The following is a 19,284-nucleotide window of genomic DNA, read 5'->3' as shown; positions in this document are numbered from 1 at the left end:
CAATAAAATAAGTAAATAAAAGCAACAAAAAAATACATAAAATATACATTTTAAAACAAAAAACTAAACCAAGTATAAATTTTAAAGCAAATGAATAAAAATGACTCAAAAGTAAGTTATAAATAAAACAAAAAGATGTTCTAAAAAGACCAAAAAGAGATGGATAAGCAGACTTCTGATCCAGATGTCATTGGTTTCTCAGAGTTCTTGATAAAATAATCAAAGCTAACATCAAAATGCTCTTTCATTGATTTACAATCCTTTCCAACTGCGGTCAAATGAGCCGCCGTTCACATTTCCGTGGTCACATCAAGAAGCTCCGTGGAGTCTGGTGGAGATTTTCCAGCGTTCTCAGTCCTGCTACCGTAAGTATTGGATGAAACTCACACCAAAAATCCAGTGATGCTGATTTGACCACAGAAATGTGAACGGCGGCTCATTTGACTGCAGTCAATGTGAAGATACCATCTTCTCTTCTCCAGAACCTGAACTAGACACTAGGAACAGATGAGGGTTTAGTGCATGTGCAGCAGAGCTGTTGATGAAAGAAGATCATTTATTCAAACAGAGTCTGTCCAACACAGTTTGATTGATTTAAAGGAGAAATACTCGGAAAAACAAAATGATTTCTTATTACATTTGCTTTCTTTCAGAAGAAAAATGACACATAGACATATTAAAAACTCAAAAAACAAACAAGATTTTTGTTGCGACCCAAGAGATTTGGTTGCGACCAATGAGACTTGGGCCACATCTCACAGACATGAGTCAGGTGATCCACAGGAAGTAGATCAGAGCTGTTGCAGCACCAGCCCCTGCTGGTGAATTGTGTTAAATCCACCAAAAACTACAATTCCCAGAACCCCGCGCCTGACATTTAAAAATCTTTGTTTTTATCTATCCATTCATTTTCTTGATCGCTTCTTCCCTTTCGGGGTCGCGGGGGTGCCGGAGCCCAACCCGGCTACTGAAGGGCGAAGGCGGGGTTCACCCTGGACAGGTCTCCAGTCTGTCTCAGGGCCTCAATCACACCCATCCACTCTCACATTCACACCTAGGGACAATTTAGAGTCACCAATTAACCTATGAAGCATGTTTTTGGACGGTGGGAGGAAGCCGGAGTCCCCGGTGAAAACCCACGCATGCACGGGGAGAACATGCAAACTCCACACAGAAAGGTCCCAGCCGGGAGTCGAACCGGGGCCTTCTCGCTGTGAGGCAAGAGCGCTAACCACTGCACCACCGTGCAGCCCAGTTTTTATCTAATTAAATTTTAAGTTAAGTAAACCACCGACAAAACGTTTTAATTTTAAGAAACCAAATATAAATGTAACAAATGACAGAACACTGGTTAATTGAGTCCCATTGGACAGCTTCAGACGTCCTCTGTAGAAAGCGTGAGGCGTTCCTTCAGTAGAATGCAGCGGTTGGGAGATATTCCGGTTTAGAAACTCATTTGCATTGCTGAGAAAAGAACGACAGTTAAGTCTCTGCATGGATTCCTCTGCTTGATAAAAAATCTTTTTGCTGATAAAAGAGGAAAGACAGACAGAGAATGTATTTGGACTGTTTTCAAAGAGCATTAATGTGACTCTTTACTTACTGAATAAAAAGAACATCAAAGCCTGACGTCTCATTACCTGTGAAAACCCAATCAGACGTATGAATCCTAACGATGTCGTCCACATTTTGACTGATTCCAATTCCTCTAATCATCGATTCCTTCAGTCTGGAGATACACATTATTATTGTTATATCCATAATAAACATCTGCTCTGGACAATAATTATCCTCTGTGATTATCAGCATATTTTCAAGCCACTTCTGAGTCAGCGGATGCCGTTTCTCCATGCGGGATGGAGAATGTTGCACCTGCTCACGCTCACTAACATTCTGCTAGACAGTCTCTCTCTCTTCCATGGTGAGTTTTTCTGCTCGCAGGAGGATTTAACATGAGTGCTCGGGGGCTGAATTATCCGTGAGCAATATATGGAGATGTCTTATTATTGCGTGGAGTTTTGACTAATAAATAAAGCATAAACTTCACTCTTTCAGTGGTGCAGTCTATCTTATAAATTAAGTGAAATTCAAAACTGATCCGCATCAAATCCTTTCTTCAAATTAAATGTCTTAAGATTTTCTCCACTATAAAGCCTAAACTTTTGTCCAGAATCTGCCGTACGTCTAATAATTGTGTGGAAAATAGAGTAAATTTGACAGGAGGTTTTAAGGATATTTACTTTATTTTGATGTTTTTGTTTACTATTGTACCACTTTTTTTGAAAAGGTAAAACTTTAGGATAATTCTCAGCACATTTCTACTGAGTGGTTTGTAACCAAACTGATTTTATTTTCACTCTGTTCTGTTCTGTCCACTCTGATTGGTTGACGACACCAGAACTCCACGCTCTTCTGGGCTGAACAAAGGTCTGAAAGCGGCGCTCTTTGTGCACCGAGGCAAACACGTCCTATCGGCTTAATTAAACGTGCCAGAGTGACAGCGCATTGGACGATGGTCATTTTGAAAACGATCAGTGTAATCACATACTTGCTGTAATTGGCAATCTGATGCGACAGCAATTTCAATCAAATTACAGGACTGGCACACTGACAATTTGTTTATCAGACGCATGTGAACTTAAAGTGTGTTCTGATTTTTTAGACCAGGGTGGAGCTGATTGCAACTAGTGTTTAAGTGCAATTTCAGATGCAGTTTTGCTCACAGTTGTTATTTGTGAATTGACCGTGGCCTGGAATAGATCTGTTGTCTGTTGCTGCTGGAAGAGGAGGATTTTTGAAGCCACGTTTGGTCTCATCGCTTTCAGCTGTGAAGGACGGCTCCGCCTGACGTCTAATTGGTTACGTTTTCCTTTGAAACGACAAAAGACTGTTTTTGTGCGCTGAACAAATTAATGATTGCTGCAGAAACATCTTTAAATACAAAACTTGTCATAGATAAATATCAAATATTTTCCTGATGTTTGATGGCTGCAAAACCAAAGAACAAAAAAATGTGAAGAACATTCAAGGTTGTAAAGAGTAAAACTGTGCCTTAAAATGAAAATAAATTCATTTACTCGAGTTTTTTTCATTAATATGGAAAATGTTCAATATTTGAACTAAGATAAATACTTTGATATGTCATTCTAAACTAAGCGGTTTAAGAGTTACTGTACGTCAGAGCTTGAGTTATTTGGACGTCACCGGTGACATCTCAGGGGTTAAAAGGTTAACGTTTTTCATAACATTGAATCCTTTTAAGTATTAATTCATTTAAATAAAAGTCAGTTTTCTAAAACCAAACCAACTTTTTTTAAAACATACATTTCTAATAGATCCTTCAATTCAAGAGGAACCAGTGGAGCTAGCTCAGGTATCTGATGCGGACGCCGCCATGTTGGAACCAGACAACGTTAGTGAGCGGTGATTGTTACGAGTCGCTCTGAGTCACCGTCACTATGGCAACCACTCTCGCCAATCGAGAATTTGTCAATCGAACGTTACAAACGGGGGGTGGCAGCGGGCACCACATGCTTTTATTGAGGAATCTGATTGGTCAGTTTATAACTGAAAAAGAAAAAAAAAATCATGAAAAAAATAGGATTAGTAAGAGTATATTAAAAAGGTTTCAGAGAAAGAATGGTTATCCTGACCAATAGAATGACGGTTTATAAGAAAACGGATGGATTCTTAGATGGATGGATGGATGGAAAGATTCACGGATGGATGGATTCTTAGATGGATGGATGATGAATCCACAGGAAGCAGAGAAACCTTCCATATTACATTGAGTTAAAAACGTTTATGAATGACAGTTTAATCTGTTTACAGTTTCTCGTGTTTTCCAGCTCTCCAATAAATCAACGTTTGCCTCTCTCTTACCTAACACGCCGTTCAACCTGAAAGTTTAAATTCCCTTCTTCGTATAAACCTTTAAAGAATTTTTTTTCCCAAAAACTTTATGGTTTTAATTCAAATTCCTTTTTCTTGCCATGAATGAAAACGTAAAACCAGCCCAAACCATAATACTACCACCACAAAAACTCTATTTACATAAGATTCTCTTTTCATAATTTTCCTTAGCACCCAAAACAAGCCTCATAGACTATTTTAATATCAAAAGCTAAGATTATGGGTATATTTAAAAAAGATTTTGTCCCACTGAAGCATGATCCCCCTCAGCCTTAGATTATAGTAAAGTTCTCTTTTTAATGGTTCAGAGTCGATAAAGAACTCATCAAACACAACCAGCGTGTTATTTGTCTTCATCTCCATCAGCTGCTTACCATCTGCATCGTTTATGTCAGGAACGTTCCTAACATTAGAGCGAGCTTTGGAAAATCTAATCCACTCGTTGATGTTTTACCTAAAACCCGCAGAGCTGAGCATCAAACGCTGCGGGTCCAGACCGCCGCCCGTGTCCCCGTGCCTCAGAACTGCTCTGGGACCTGAACAGAACCAGGCAGGTGTGTTTGGAGGCCGGGCTGATTGGTTTCCACTTCTGCGCTCAGAAGCAGCCGAGCTGCTTGTAAGCAGCCACAGTGCTATTGATTCCTTCATCAGCGGAATAAAACAAAGACTAACAGGAGCTAAGTGGATCTGACAGCCGGGTTCTGCACACGCTGCGGCCGCTGCTTTCAGTCCAGATGTTCCTGTAAAACCTTTGTTCATTTCGCTGTGATGCCATTACCTCCTTTTGTTTCCTATTAAGGAGTTTATTCCTAATCAATCACAGTGGATTTACTTCACTTTACTGGATTTGATCATTCTGTGAAAATGGAAAAATTAAACTCTAAAAGTTTCTTTGTGCAATAGGAAGCTGAAAATACAGTTTTGTAAATGAGATTTGATTAAATTAAGCAATTTAAAAAAGGAGCAAAGTCTAGGAATGCTAAATGATTTATAGGTTTTGAAGCAGATTAGAAAGAGGAGCTTTTTGGAAGAAAAGTCTATTTCTGCAATAAGAGAAAGACAATAAGTCCAAAACATGAATCCTAACATGATCTGTTCCAGTAGATACACATCTGCAAACAGAAAGCGATGATTTTTATCAAAAATTACATTTAAAACAGCATTTAAATATGTTAACTGTCAACATGTGACATTAACAATAAAACCATAGAATGTTTTATTTTACATTTTTACTTTAACTATGAAGAATGTACTATTTCAGTAAAGTATCACATAGGATTTTCCTTGTTGCATTTATATTTGCCATATTAGTATTTAATATGATTCGAAATTAACAAAAAAATCTTATGTACAATTTAAAAAATATAGTTTCATTTAAAAAAAATGATTTCAACATTTCTCTTATTTTCATTTAGTTTATTTTTAATTTGCCAAAATGTATTGTGTCAAAATTTTTGTCCTGAGAAATAAAAATGTGTATTGGATTTTTTTTCTAAATTACATATATTCTTTAAGACGGCAAAACTTTAAAAGAAAACGTTTTCATACTGAAAACAAAAGAAAATACAATTAAAAGATCATAAATGATTATGATTTTTACAAGCATTTTGTGAAATGCTGCATTAGCCTGACACTAATGTGTGTGTTCTTTCATTCAGATTATTGGTGTGGATATACAGTAGTAACATCACTTGGTAGAAATTTCACAAGAATTCAAAGGAAAATGACAGAAACATCAAGAAAGATTCAGCTAACAGAAACCAGACCGGCGACAGGAATCGAACATTTACAAATCGATTAGGAAAACGGTTTCTGGGAGTCAACTCCAAACGATTCAATAACATTTATAAGAAAATATTAAAAGTAAATACATCTGTAAGGTGGGGCTGGCATTTACTCAACTGCTTAATGAAGTGTCATCAGCTCAGATGAATGACATCAATGTAAAAGGAAGCGGTCTAAGACTTGAACCCTGTGGAACACCCAAACAAACGTCTACATAGGAAGACTTATCATTTAAGTTTTAATCATTCTTTTGTAAAAATTTGCTTTTTTTAGTTTTTATCCATTGCTTTAATCATAGTTTTGTAGTGTATTTTATTTGATAAATCCTGTTTTTTATCTGAGTTTATGAAGACAGTATCATAAACATGTGTTATTATTCCAGCCAGAAGGAGCATAAAAATGATCTGCACTCTGAGCCACAAAGTCCTTGAGTTCAGGCACTCCATAACTATTCATGACAGGAATGGCAAAGCGAAACATGAAGTTGGTTTTTGAACCCCGAGTCAGCAGAATGGGGCTCAGTTCAACAATATGCCAACTCGCTGATATTTATTAGCGAGCTGCTTGTGAGACGTTTGGTGAGCGCTCATAAACCTGCCGCGTAGTTTGAGTGTTCGCTCCTCCGGGTTCTTCTGCTGCTTTGTTTTCCCGCTGAATGGGAGTCAAAAGGGGGCCGCAGTTCAGTTCTGACGGAGCGTGACTAAACATGTGGGCTGATAGCCGCATCACGCTACAAGACACCTTGTGCGGAGTCCTAGAGAATGAACCGCTTCCTTTAACAGCCCCGCCGCCTTGGCACCACCTATTATTATGATTAATAGCGTCTTCCTCACAGCAGATAATTGCAGCTATTTGTATATTTCCTCACATGTGTGGCTGTTGATTTACTAATCTGTGATGTGGCGGGCAGGTCGAGGATCCGCCATGAAAAATGATGGGATCCATCTGAGGCAGCGTGGTGAGACCGGGTGATGGTTAAGGTCACTGGCGGTTGGAGCTCGCGTCGTCCGCATAGTTCAGGGGAACGACCGAGCCGCTCGGATGCTTCTCCACAAAGACGGAGGACGCTGCTGCCTCTTCCAGTTGGAGAGGAACAGCTTGAGCCTCCGCTTTGATTTATCCAGCGGCTCCTGTTAACGGCAGCGTTTAGCGCAGCCGCGTAGAAAAGCCATCTTCCCCTCCAGCCTGTCAGCGTTATGTCATCTGTTTATGAGTCACGGCTGCCTCCTAATGGCCCGTTTGGCGGGATGTGATCAGTCTTGTGAACAGCCTGCTTTTACACGCACCCCCCACCCCCACCCCCCACCTTAAAGATTTATTTAAAAAGCAGTGATTGACTTTGAAACCGCGGGAGTGTGTTCTGAGGGGCAGCCATGAGGACATCATCACTGAATCCATCCAGCCGTGTATGGAGGTGTGCTTTGGCAAGAGTCTGGTGATATGATACGTATCGCGATACTCATGACACGATACATATCGCGATACACATGACACGACACATATCGCGATACACATGACGCGATACATATCGCGATACACATGACACGATACATATCGCGATACACATGACACGATACATATTGCGATACACATTACACGATACATATCGCGATACACATGACGCGATACATATCGCGATACACATGACACGATACATATCGCGATATATAGTTAAAATTGTGTTAAACATCGTTCAGTTCTTCAGTTTCCCGTATAAATCCATTAACCAGAAGTTGCGTATCACGCTCACGGCCCTGACAACATTTTGTCTGACGTCACCATGAAAAGTGTCTATTATGACTTAGAAAAAACTGCTGCCAACTCACGGTTTAAGTGGAAAACAAAGGTAAGATGCTGAACTAGGTGTTTGCTTATTCAGAATTAGTTAAATATCGTCATGGCAGCATTTTAATCAATACAAGTATCACCAAAGGAAGTATTGGACATTTTTTTTACACCTCTAGCAGTTTATCTTTTGTATATTTTTAATGCAATTTTTGTTTTCTGCATCCTGATAGGCTGTAAACTTTGTCAATCAATCTCCTCAGTACAGATTCAGTTTGTTGAATTTAAATAAATCTTCAGCGGATCTTTGTTTTTATTCTTTAATACTGAACTTGTTTTTCTGCAAATGTTTGAACTTTGAGAGTTCAAGCAAGAGGGAAATGAGGGAAACGTGTTCATGTGTGTACGAGGAACGAACGTGAATAAAGTTTGTAGTCTCCACTCAAAGTCTTCCCATTATAATCATGACGTTTTTAGACAAACATTTTAAAACAGTTTGTTGTTTTCTAGGATATAGTTTCTGCAGAGGCAAGAGTTGATTAACATTCACCTCTGACTCCTGGGTGGAACTACTGATGCAGAGCAACCCCGCCCCCCTCCCCATTGCTGATAGTTCTCTGGCTGTGACTGAATCCCTCACTATTTCTAATATCTAGTACCCTTTACTTTAAAAGCAATACAGATTACTTTTTTTTTTTACACCAAACCAATTTCCTAAAGTAAAAAACATAATAAATAGCAACATTTTATAAAGGCTATTTATGAAACCACTATATGTCCTGAAGATGAAATTATAAAAATCATTTTAAATAATTTTTTTCCACATGGAAAACTATTAAAGCATTGTGGTCGATAATCTCCAGTCTAGTAAGCATTGATGCACACTGGTTTTATGCTGAGACTTCTGGGAAATTTCTAGAGAATTTGAGAGCATATTTAGCTTACAGGCCCTGAAACTCTCCAAGCTAACGTTGGAATGAGCCATGCAGCCAGACAGTCTAGATCCAGATTCCAGCTGTACAGTTTAGATCCAGATTCCAGCTGTACAGTTTAGATCCAGATCAGATCAGACGAGGAGAACAAAGACGTTCATGGAGGCATCACAATGAAGCATTCGTACATCACAAATACGATCTTTTTAAATGGTATTTTCTCCTCTGCTCCTCCTGATTCAGAATGATTTGAATACAGAAATACTCCGAAAAAACTTTGAGCTCAATTTTCTTCATATATGTCAGAGAAATGCCACAAAAACATGTTAAAAAGACAAAAAAACACCTTTTAAAAATTTGAATGCTGCTTTAAACATTTGTTATTCTACTTCAGAGATTTTGTCTATTGCGACTTATTCTGTAATTCCTGCAATAAACAACAAACGACGACCGTCTGTACATCAAATTAAAAAACGTATTCAAATTTCCTGAGTTGTTTTTTGACATTTTCGTTTCAGAACTGTTCACCTCAGGTTTACACAAACTGCATTTGTCGAGTTCGTCAGATAATCTCATTTTCCTATGAACAGGCTGGACCTTGGCAGCTCTCACTCGCTGTCCGCAGACAGGAACATCTCCACAATATCCTCTGACATTTGATGCATGTAGCTCACAGAGCGCTGGCCGCTCCCCCACAGCTCCGCATAAGCCGTTCAGACAGTTATTGGACGTGGCAGAGGCCGCAATATCAGGGATTGACTGGTACATTTGCTGCAACACGACCTGAACCCTTCCACTGAACATGTGGCACTCTGGTTAGCCGAAATGTCACGTGCCGTCACCCGAGCGCCGCATGCAGCGCGCAGGAACCCATTTCAGAAAATCAACCTGTACATGCAAACAGGCCTGAAACTGACAGACATTTTAGGCAATGGAAATGCTCATTTTATCCAGAAATATTTACAAAATATTTTATGAATATCATTTAATTCATCGTGACATCAATTCACCATTTTACCAATCAAGAAATCTAACTGATTATCATCATTTACAGCCTATCTTTTGAATCTACATTAATTAGCATTTCTATAAACTGGTTTAACTGAAGAATATCGACATTTTTAAAGGTAGATTCAGCAAAACAGTTCATCTTTAAAAAATGTTTACAAACTTACACAGATTAAAAAACATTTTATTTTGGTTCTGCCTATTTATGAGACCAGTTATGTCACAATTGATGCTTTTATTTAAGGTTTGACACAATAGCAGTTTTAACCAAAAGGTTCATCTGATGTTTTGTTTTATGTTGGAAGAGTTTAGTAAAGTTGAAACCACTTCCAGGTTAATGTTTTCAACTTAACAGACTTATATATATGTGTGTGTGTGTGTGTGTGTGTTAGGGCTGGGAATCAATCAAAATAAACTAATTAATTTCAAATCTGGAAGAAGTTAATCGTAATTAATCGCAATTTAAACATTTTTTTAGTTACAATATTTGCCAGCCACTTATTATCTGCTAGTAACCACAATATGAAATTTCACGCAAAATTTTCCATTTAGAAAGTTTATTTTTAACCTTTTGGAAAACTCAGTTTATGTCTACTTTTGAAACTACCTCTGTATTTTGAATTTGAAAGACTACCTGCTTGTATAGTATCATTTAATCAGCACAACCTCTCCTGAGACTCTACTTTTATTTAGTCATTCCTCTATGTTTTATTCACAAACAAGATGTAAAATCATACAACAACAGAAAATTCCATCTGGATAAAAGGGATTCATTTTGCTGTGAAAACCCCAAAAATGTCTAATGAACTGTTTCACAACATAGACAAAAAAGGTGCAATTTTTAAAAACAGCAATAATAAAATTTGTCAACAAACTGATTAACTTGTTTTGAAGGAAAATACCAAAAAAATTCAGGTAAAGTCACAGACCAGCTCCATGATGTGACCTTTCTTCTGTGGATTCAGCTTATGCCAGCCCAAAAAATAAGAATGTCTCTCCTAAGAGCACTGCTGTCCATTTGACTTTTTCAACTGGAATTTTTTTTTTTCCAGTTTTAATTTTTGTGAGTAGTATATATATATAAATATTAGAAGAGCTTTAATGAAACCGAGTCTTTTGAGCACAGACTATGGGAATGTAATCCTAGACTATTTCTGTGAACATGACTGATGGACTGCGTTTGCGTTTCTCATCCTTTTTTATAAATGTTTCACGGTTATTCTGTTCACTGGTGGTCACAACAGCCCTTATGGGTGGATACAGGCTGTCTCCAAGAAGAACGGGTTCCACCCATGGATCCACCCTGATCATGTCATTGAACACGGGCCGAAGCTGAGTTCCTGATTGGTTGACATGTTAAATCTTCTTCGCCAAAGTTCCGATTCTTAAACTCTGGACGCACCAGGACACTCTGCTGCCAGACCGCCACGCCACGCCTGATGCTCAAATCACACCGCACGACCTCTGATGGCGTTTGTACATTGACTTTAAACTGGACGCCTCTGCTGCATGAATCATGTGTGATCACAGTTTGATCCTTATGAGTTCTTGTCACAAACTCGACAATGCGTTCCATTTACATGTTGTCTCCTGAGTTGGTCACATGATCCTCAAGGGAAGACACAACTGCACTCACCCTTAAGACACACCTTTAAGATATGGCCACTCCCCTCTCCACGGGTCCAGACAACGTACATGTGACCAGGGCTCCAAGTTAACATCTGCCCACCCACTAAATGTGGGTAAAACTTCTATTTATATGATGACTAACCATCAACGGAAACTTTATAAAAAGGAAATAACGGTTTTGCTTTGAAATACATTATTTTTCCAGAGAAACATTTGGCTACTCGAACTCTGGGCTAGTCACTAAAATAGTTCATTTACAGCCCTGAAAGTGGCCTGTAAGATTGTATTTGTACGTTGAGCTAAAGATCTGATGGTTTTCTGTCAATAAAAACAACAATTCTGAGGTAGAAACAACCTGGACTACACGAGCCGCAGCCTTTTCATTTCTACACTCTGAAGACTCGCCGCTGCTTTATTGCTTCATCCTGGAGAAGCATAAACACAATCCACTGTGGAGTTTTGCCCTGAATTTCCACAGATTCACCACTGATCTAGACATGACAGGAATTGTAACCAAGTGGCTGAACTGGAGCCCAGCTCTCCTTCTTCTACTCAACAATCAGAGGTTAAATTGGCCCTCTGCATCTGATTGCTTACAGACACGCCGGGTGCAGCTTCAATCCTAACTGTGTATATTTTAACACTTCTCTGGGGCTTAAAGCATGCAAGGCTGCAATTTCAGTGAGTGCTGGTAAACACAACACTTCAGATGCCCCCCCGTTTACATTACATCCATAACTCTGAAGCAGGATGCTGTGTGAACGGCATCGCTGAAGGCGGCTGGAAGCTGCAGCTGTGCTCTGTCTCCAGCGCAGATAGACAGACATGAGTGTCGTCTCTGTATGTTTAAATGAAACCTAATAATACCACTAAACACAACAGAATAAATGAGGTGGTTTTAGCATTTATATGTGCAAACTGAACATAATCACGCTCATCCTAGAGAATGGCGGTTCAGAATGATATGGGCCACTATTTACAACCATTAATCTCGAGGTATCGATCCATCATGTCAGCCGTTACACTTCTGCTGTAAAGGAAACTACACAACACAATCCTGCTGCACAATAACAACACAAGTGTGTTCCAGCTGCAGCCAGGGAGTCTCCTGAGGATGACCATCATGTGACATGTCTGCACAACTCAGGACAGGAAGTGAGTACTCCAACAACCTTTGTATTACCTTTGTGTACAGAACGTGTGTCACAGTCAAGGCCCGGGGGCCGGATCCGGCCCTCCAGGTAATTCTATCCGGCCCTCCAGATCATTTTATTTTATTGTTATTAATGACCCGATGTTATTTTGTACTCATTTCTAACTTGTAAAATATTGACAAAACATATTTTTATGGAGGGTAAAATATTAAAGTTATTTAAGGTTTAAGTTGATTTATTCTGGAATAATATTCCTGACTTTTTATTATTCAGAATTACTTTTAAAAGTTAGTTTTAAAAATTTGTATTATACTAGCTTTTTGGAATATTTTGAAATTCACTAAAATATTTTTTTTAGGCTATATTGAAGTTTATCTAATATTTTTGTAGTTTTGACACCTCTGATGTACAGTATGTCCTAGAAATCAATATTTTTAAGGTCATTTTTTAATCAAACAAAATAGTTTCTTTAAAGCAGATTTACCATCATGTATTTTAAGACTACTTCTCACCAGAACACACATTTATCATAATCAAAAAGGAGGAAACTCCTCCTACAGAACCTGAGCATCAGTTTGCTTCAGTTAGAGACATGTAGGTAAATCATTGGATTTATGTTGACAAATATCTATATAAATCTATAGAAGTGCTAGCTGCCGCTGTTACTCTGAGTTCGAACAACCCAGTCGTCAAACATAAATCTTGGTGATCCACGAAAATTAAATTTAAAGATGAAAGTTGTGTTTTTGAAGTTTATAACATGTTCTTGTTGCATTTTTTTCTAATGGAGGACAAGAAAATTATGATCAAAATGACACTTCTGAGTATTTCTTTATTTAAATCGTTGTGAATCAGCAGCAGATGAAAAATAACCGTTTGGAAAAGCTTGTAGCTGTGATGCAGGCGCCAGGATCAGAGGGCCACAGTCTCCCTGCTCCACTCCATTTGACAAATAGATCCAAGAACGTCTTTGTTTTCCTCGTCTGAGCTGGAATCAGGATCAGAACTGTACGACTGGATAGAAATGATATTTTCTACACTGCTAATGTGTGAGGGGCTGTAAGCTAGCAGGAGAGAGTGTTTTAGATAGGTGATGGGAAGTAGGGCTGAAAACGATAACAGTATTTGTTGTGATAGAACTTTTTCTCAATAGCAAATGAGTCTAATGCGATAGACTTTTATTTTGAAGGGCCAGAAATTAACACTCACCAGTTGCGAGGATTTCCTCTCTTTGGGGAGTAAAAGTTAGAGGGTTAGTCACCACATGGTGATTACACGTTAGCATCTAATCAGCTCTTCTTTCATCTTCTTCACCTTAAAGCTGCTCCTCTTAAAGCAGAACCAGACAGATGAATAAAATGTGATGATTTGGAGACAGCGCTGTTGTTATGCTATGATGCTAATGCTAACTACCTTCTCCGTGAGTCATCTGTAACTACAGACAAATTTAAAGTCGGACAGTATTTTCACGGTGGATAAAAAAAAAAAAAAAAAAAATCATAGAACATTACTAAAAAAGGTATTTTCAAAATAATAACAGAATGTTTTACTTTTGGAGTTTTTTCTTTCAAGAAAAAAAAATGCATACAATTTCTGTTCAATCTTTGCCACTCTGCAGAAACTATGTCCCAGAAAATGACAGTTTTTTTGTTCTTTATGAAAGTTTGAAGTTGCAGCTTTGAACCATCTTGTTCTCTTCACAGCTAACAGCTAGCGTACGTGTCTTTGGAGACGTGTAAGCTAGCACCATAATTGTGAGCCAAATGCAATAAGGTTTAATCATTTTAAACATGACGGAGCAACAGTGTTACAGTATGTACTCACATTTATTAGGAACTGCTGTCATCAATCTACACAATGTGTTGTTTCAATGTTTTCTTGTAAATTAGAAAACATTGAACATTGAAAGTTTTTCTATCAAACACCTGTCAATCATCAGACAATGATTTAAGACCAGGAGGTCTAGCAAAAAAAGGCTCCTCCTCTTTATAGCTGTCTTAAGTATGAAATGGAGGGAAAATAGTTTAGTTATGATGTGAAGTTTGGCTGTTTGATCTGGAGTTGACTGGATCTGACTATGAAACAACCGGTGACTGTACCAGAGAACTGGATGAGGCGTGACACCTTCCATATGAATTGGTTTGCTTTAGGCTCCAACCAAATGAAGTCAATTCAGTCGCCATTCGTTCACGACAAAGATTCCACCATGTTGGAGCCAGATGTCGTCAGTAAGCAGTGATTGGTCCAACTGGTCTGAGTTTCTATAACAACCACTCTCACCAATCAGGACAGAGCTTGTTGGAAGGTCACACCTCTGCCACTTGATAGCAACACAAATTCTGTCAAACGATTTGAACATTGGACGTGGGGGCCAGCAGGCTCCACCCCCTCTTGAGGCATCCGGTTGGTCACTTGACTAACTTGAACTTCAAAAAATATATGAAAGTATAAAAAAAAAATAGAACCGTTGCATTACCTGCAACAATGCTAGTGTGAATGCTTTTTGCTAAAAGTAGTTACTGAAGATGCAGAAAATGGTGACCCAGTTTTCTTTAATTGCTGCAGGTAATTGATGAAAATTCAAAAGTTATTTGAAAAAATTTTAATTTCGTTAAAGGACTATAAAAGAGCGCTGAAGTTGATCTAAACTTCTGAAAATGTGTAGTAAAATGGCTTAAAAAAATGCTAAAACATGCCAATTTGGCAAAAATATTTAGTATGTTGATTAAATTTGAGCTAAACTCTAAAGTAGCCCAAAAAACCTCAGTAGATGTGAAATTAGCCAAAAAAGCTAGCCTGTAGCTTAATTACTAGATAAACTCCAAAATAGCCTAAAATTCCTCAGTAAACTAAATTAGTCAAAAACGTTAGCATGTTGTTAACATAGAAGCTAAACTCTAAATCAGCCTAAAAAACCCAAGAAGAAAACAAATTAGCCAAAAACGCTAGCATGTTGCTAAGATAGAAGCTAAAATCTTATTTAGCATTAAAATAAAAAACCTCAGTAGATGCCAAATTAGTCAAATAACTAGCACATTGTTTAAATAGTAGCTAAACTCCAAAATAGCCTAAAATTCCGTAGTAATCTAAATTAGTCTAAAATGTTATCCTGTTGCTAAAATAGAAGCTAAACTCTAAATCAGCCTAAAAAACCTCAGTTGATAACAAATTAGTAGGACTGTCAACATTCATACCTTAACGCAGGCTATTAATTAAAAATAATTAACATTAATATTAACTAACACAAATCTATTACGCCTTAGGAAGAAGCATTTGGTCGCTTTGGTGGTTCAGCCTTCAATGGCATGCGGCGTCAAAACACTTCGTCAGGTATTATCCCATCTATACCATGGTCACTTACAAAATAAATAAATATTCAATCGGTTTTCAGTACTTTATTCTTGCTATTTTTTTCCAATTTAGATTATTTAATCCATGGTCCAGCATGTTGTCATGGTAACACAACAATGCGTCGCTGAGCCTCGACTTCTGTGGGAAATGAAGCGATGTATTATGTTAAAAAAAGTATCAGCACAACGGAACAAACTCCACTCTTACCGCTTTTTTTTTTTTTTCCAAGCGTGCAGGTTTGTTTCTTATGACTGCACGTCAGTTTTGTGCACACAAGTTACACTCTTAGGTTAACACTTGGTAGATTAAAACATTTCTGGCAAAAAAAATGAAAGAAAACTTTATCTTTGGGCTGTTTTTAATCAATATTGTCATATGAAATGTATCTACTAAGACATTGCAATGGTTGTGATTAATCACAATCCAAAAGTGTTATGAATCGGATTATTTTTATTGATTAACAGCATAAATTAAAAACAAACGTTCTAACAGTTTTGTGTGATTTCATAGTGCGATTATTTGCAGATAATAAGTGGTCGGCAAATACTGTAACTACAAAAATGTAATTGCAATTAATTCTTTTCCAGGTTTGTAATGAATTAGTTATTATTTTAATTGATCCCCAGCACTACAAATGAGCTAAAAACAGCATGTTGCTAAAATATTAGGTAAACTCTAATTCTTTTTAAGATTACTATAAAAGATGAAACCATAGCCCATAAATAAATAAATATAAATACTTGTTGCTAATCTAAGTAAAAACACTGAATTTGAAGACTTTCTCATTCATTTCAAGTGGGGCATATTTAGCTCAGTATTTCAAAAACTTTAAAGTTTATGGATACCAAAAATACAAGCAGTAATGTAGAGAACAAGCTGAACATTTTGACACCAAGATTACTGAAATCTCAGAAAGTGTGATTGAGTTTTATGTGCCAAAAACGTACAGAAAGGATCAGGAGAATCACTTTAGTGTGAATGCTGACTAAACAATCACAGAGTTAGGATTATCAGGAACATGTTAAAAAAGTATCAGATCAAGAATGGTTATTCTGACCAATAGAACGAGTGAGTAACAGATGTTTATTTCTCTATAAAAGTCTACAGGATTCTGGTTTCTTGGATCACTTCTTGGTACTTCCTGTCCAGTCCAGTTCTTAAATACAGTCAATGGTAACAAGGCTTCAAAACTTTATTTATAAAGCACTTTTCATACAAAAACAGCATGAGGCGCTTTATTTTTAAAGCTTAAAGTCACAGGTCTTCTCAGAAATCATATATAACACCCCCCCCCCCACACACACACACACACACACACACACACCCCCCCACGCTTTATCTAATGAGTCGTCCTTCACCTCCACTCTCCACTTCAGAACTACAGTTCTACTTTCAGGAGCATACATATGTGTTAATTGTGTTTATTGAGACTAAAGTGGGACTGGAATGAAAACATTAATTTCATTTTTTTATTCCATTTTGTCTCGTGGTTGTATCTCCCAGGGTCAAAGACGGCGAGGGTTTCAAACAGAACACTTGACATTTATCGACTGGTTGATTTGCGTTTCTTATTCAGCAGCTCTCTTATCCTGCTTTCCTGCCCGACTGGCGAGCCGTCCTCACGCCGTCCTGCTGTTTTCTTTAGAAAAGCAGCACACCGCTGTACTGCCAAAGCCCCCGCAGCCCCCCCATTAGCAGATCTGTGTCAGTCAGTCACCTGGAGTCTAAACCAGCTGAACGTCATCACATCTTTATGATAAATAATAAGGTTGCGTAGAAGTGATTCATGGATGTCATGAACATGTTTTTGTGTCATTTTCTTCTTCTTCAGTAAAACACAGAACTCTCATGGGGGGGTGGAAGGGGGGTCGACACGACCCCAGCTCGCCATGTGTATTTGTTGTGTATTTATGTTGTATTTCTCCATCACGATTCACCTAAAGGAGCGGAATGTTGCTCAAAGTGAACATCAAGTGTGGGGACAGACTTTTGGGTTCTAAGACCAGAGCTTTCATCTGTGGAGTGTCTGAACGCCGTCTGGCCCGGTTAGAGAACAACAGCTCTGTAACAAAGACTCTTCTTGGTGGAGAAGAACGAGTGCTAACTGTGGGTGAGCATGACATCAGGACAGAGCTCTGGAGGGTCATGGAAGCATGTGCTGATCATCATCTTCAACCTCTCACAGCATCGGTCCTTCATGCTTTAAAGTCTCCTTGTCCCTCCCCGTCCCCGAGATCACCCATCACCCACCGAGTGACTCCGGACAGCTTCATCCGTGTCCAGCTTCCACACTATCCTGTTGCCCTCTCTGTGAGCCCCCCCCCCGCCAGCTCCTGTTTTCCTTTTTTCACCTTTATCTTCTGTCTCTTCCTCAAAATCCACTCACCAATTACTGCTACTTTTTCTTTTCTTTTTCCATCACTCCTCCCTGCGAACACCTTATTATCCTTATCTGCTGTTTCTTGGTCTGGTTCCCATCTCTCACAGCCCTTTCCTCTCTAATCTCCCTCTTTTGCCGCCTCTCTGCATCTCGTGGTGACATTTGTTAACCTCCTTTTTTATCTCAGCGCTCTCCATCGCGGTTTCCGTATCAGCCGTGTGGAAGATATTGTGCAAAACGAATTGACTAACAGCAGAGTGCATCTGGCCCGAGAAGTCCATTGTTTTAGACGAGCATTAGAGCAGCAATGAGGCTGTGGAATCAGAAATGATTTTATAATGTGACACTGAAATAGATCCACCATTAACACAGATGAGTGTCATGTAGTTAAGGGGCAGCAGATAGCCAGGGCTTCAGATCAAGTGCTTTCAGGGCAGTTTCTTCATTTACATCCACTGTAGTCATCTTCACCAACATGTGCAAATTGCCTTTATGGAATCTGGCCTGAATCTCATTAGCCAGCACTAAAAACTCTATAGTTTTTGCAGTATGACATACAGAGAGCTTGTAGAGCTACTGCTCCCTGGTGAAAAATAAAAACATTCACATCACTGTGGCTGGTTCTCTAAGTATTTAGGACAATATAGAAAATCCTCAAAGTCAAAGCAAGAAACTGCATTTTTCATTTTCCATCTGTACTGCACCACTAAAACATCTTAATTACTGAGATGTTTACAGAGCATTTGACGAGACTTTGCACTAAAACCTTCAGTAATTCCTCTGCAGGGACAATGCAGCGTGATGGAGGCCCCACATAAAGAGGCATTAGCTGCAGAGTTTGGGTTCAGACCTGGCTCTCGGGCTGCAACATAAAGCTGAGTGAACCGAAATTAGATCAAGGGTTTTATGGTGCAGAAAAACAGAAATATAAAGAAGGTAAAAGTTAGTTTTAAGGGCCGTAAAGAAAATAAACTTTGAAGAAGCAACAAGACAATCATTTAAGGTCATTACATTTAGGTTTTTCTTGAAGACTTTTTAGTAATGTTTAGAGCGGCAGAGGGATAGTCAAAAAGCAACCTACCTTAAACTCAATCCACCAGGTTCTTTGTCTTTCTTTGCATTGTAATCAGTCATGAGTAGGGAGTCATGACAATTACCTGGTCCAGGTGTGTCCAGCCAATAAGAACATGCCAGAGCAGAGTATATTGGAAAACATGCAGGAAGCTGGCTCTTGAGGACCAGGGTTCCCTACCCCTGGTCTAGGGCAGGGGTATTCATATCCAGGCCTCGAGGGCCGGTGTCCTACATGTTTTCCAACCAACCTTCCATTGAAGCTCCTTATTGAATT

The 19,284-nt window shown here is 38.6% G+C and overlaps 1 long non-coding RNA gene across 4 annotated transcripts in view; it reads right to left on the bottom strand.

The window, feature by feature from the left end:
* LOC112159994 overlaps positions 1 to 19,080 on the bottom strand; it is a 47,838-nt gene extending 28,758 nt beyond the window's left edge. For 2 of the 4 annotated variants that reach the window (XR_002921564.2, XR_002921562.2), the window contains exon 1: positions 19,018 to 19,080. This is a non-coding gene — a long non-coding RNA (uncharacterized LOC112159994). The remainder of the gene's footprint in view (positions 1 to 19,017) is intronic. The other 2 variants (XR_002921563.2, XR_002921561.2) reach the window with 1 other exon arrangement.
* Between the last annotated feature and the right edge of the window lie 204 nt (positions 19,081 to 19,284).

Source organism: Oryzias melastigma, linkage group LG2 (assembly GCF_002922805.2).
Source record: "Oryzias melastigma strain HK-1 linkage group LG2, ASM292280v2, whole genome shotgun sequence".
In the NCBI taxonomy this organism is placed as follows: domain Eukaryota; kingdom Metazoa; phylum Chordata; class Actinopteri; order Beloniformes; family Adrianichthyidae; genus Oryzias; species Oryzias melastigma.
Note: the sequence above shows the minus strand (reverse complement) of the source record. Positions and strands in the feature narration are given on the sequence as shown.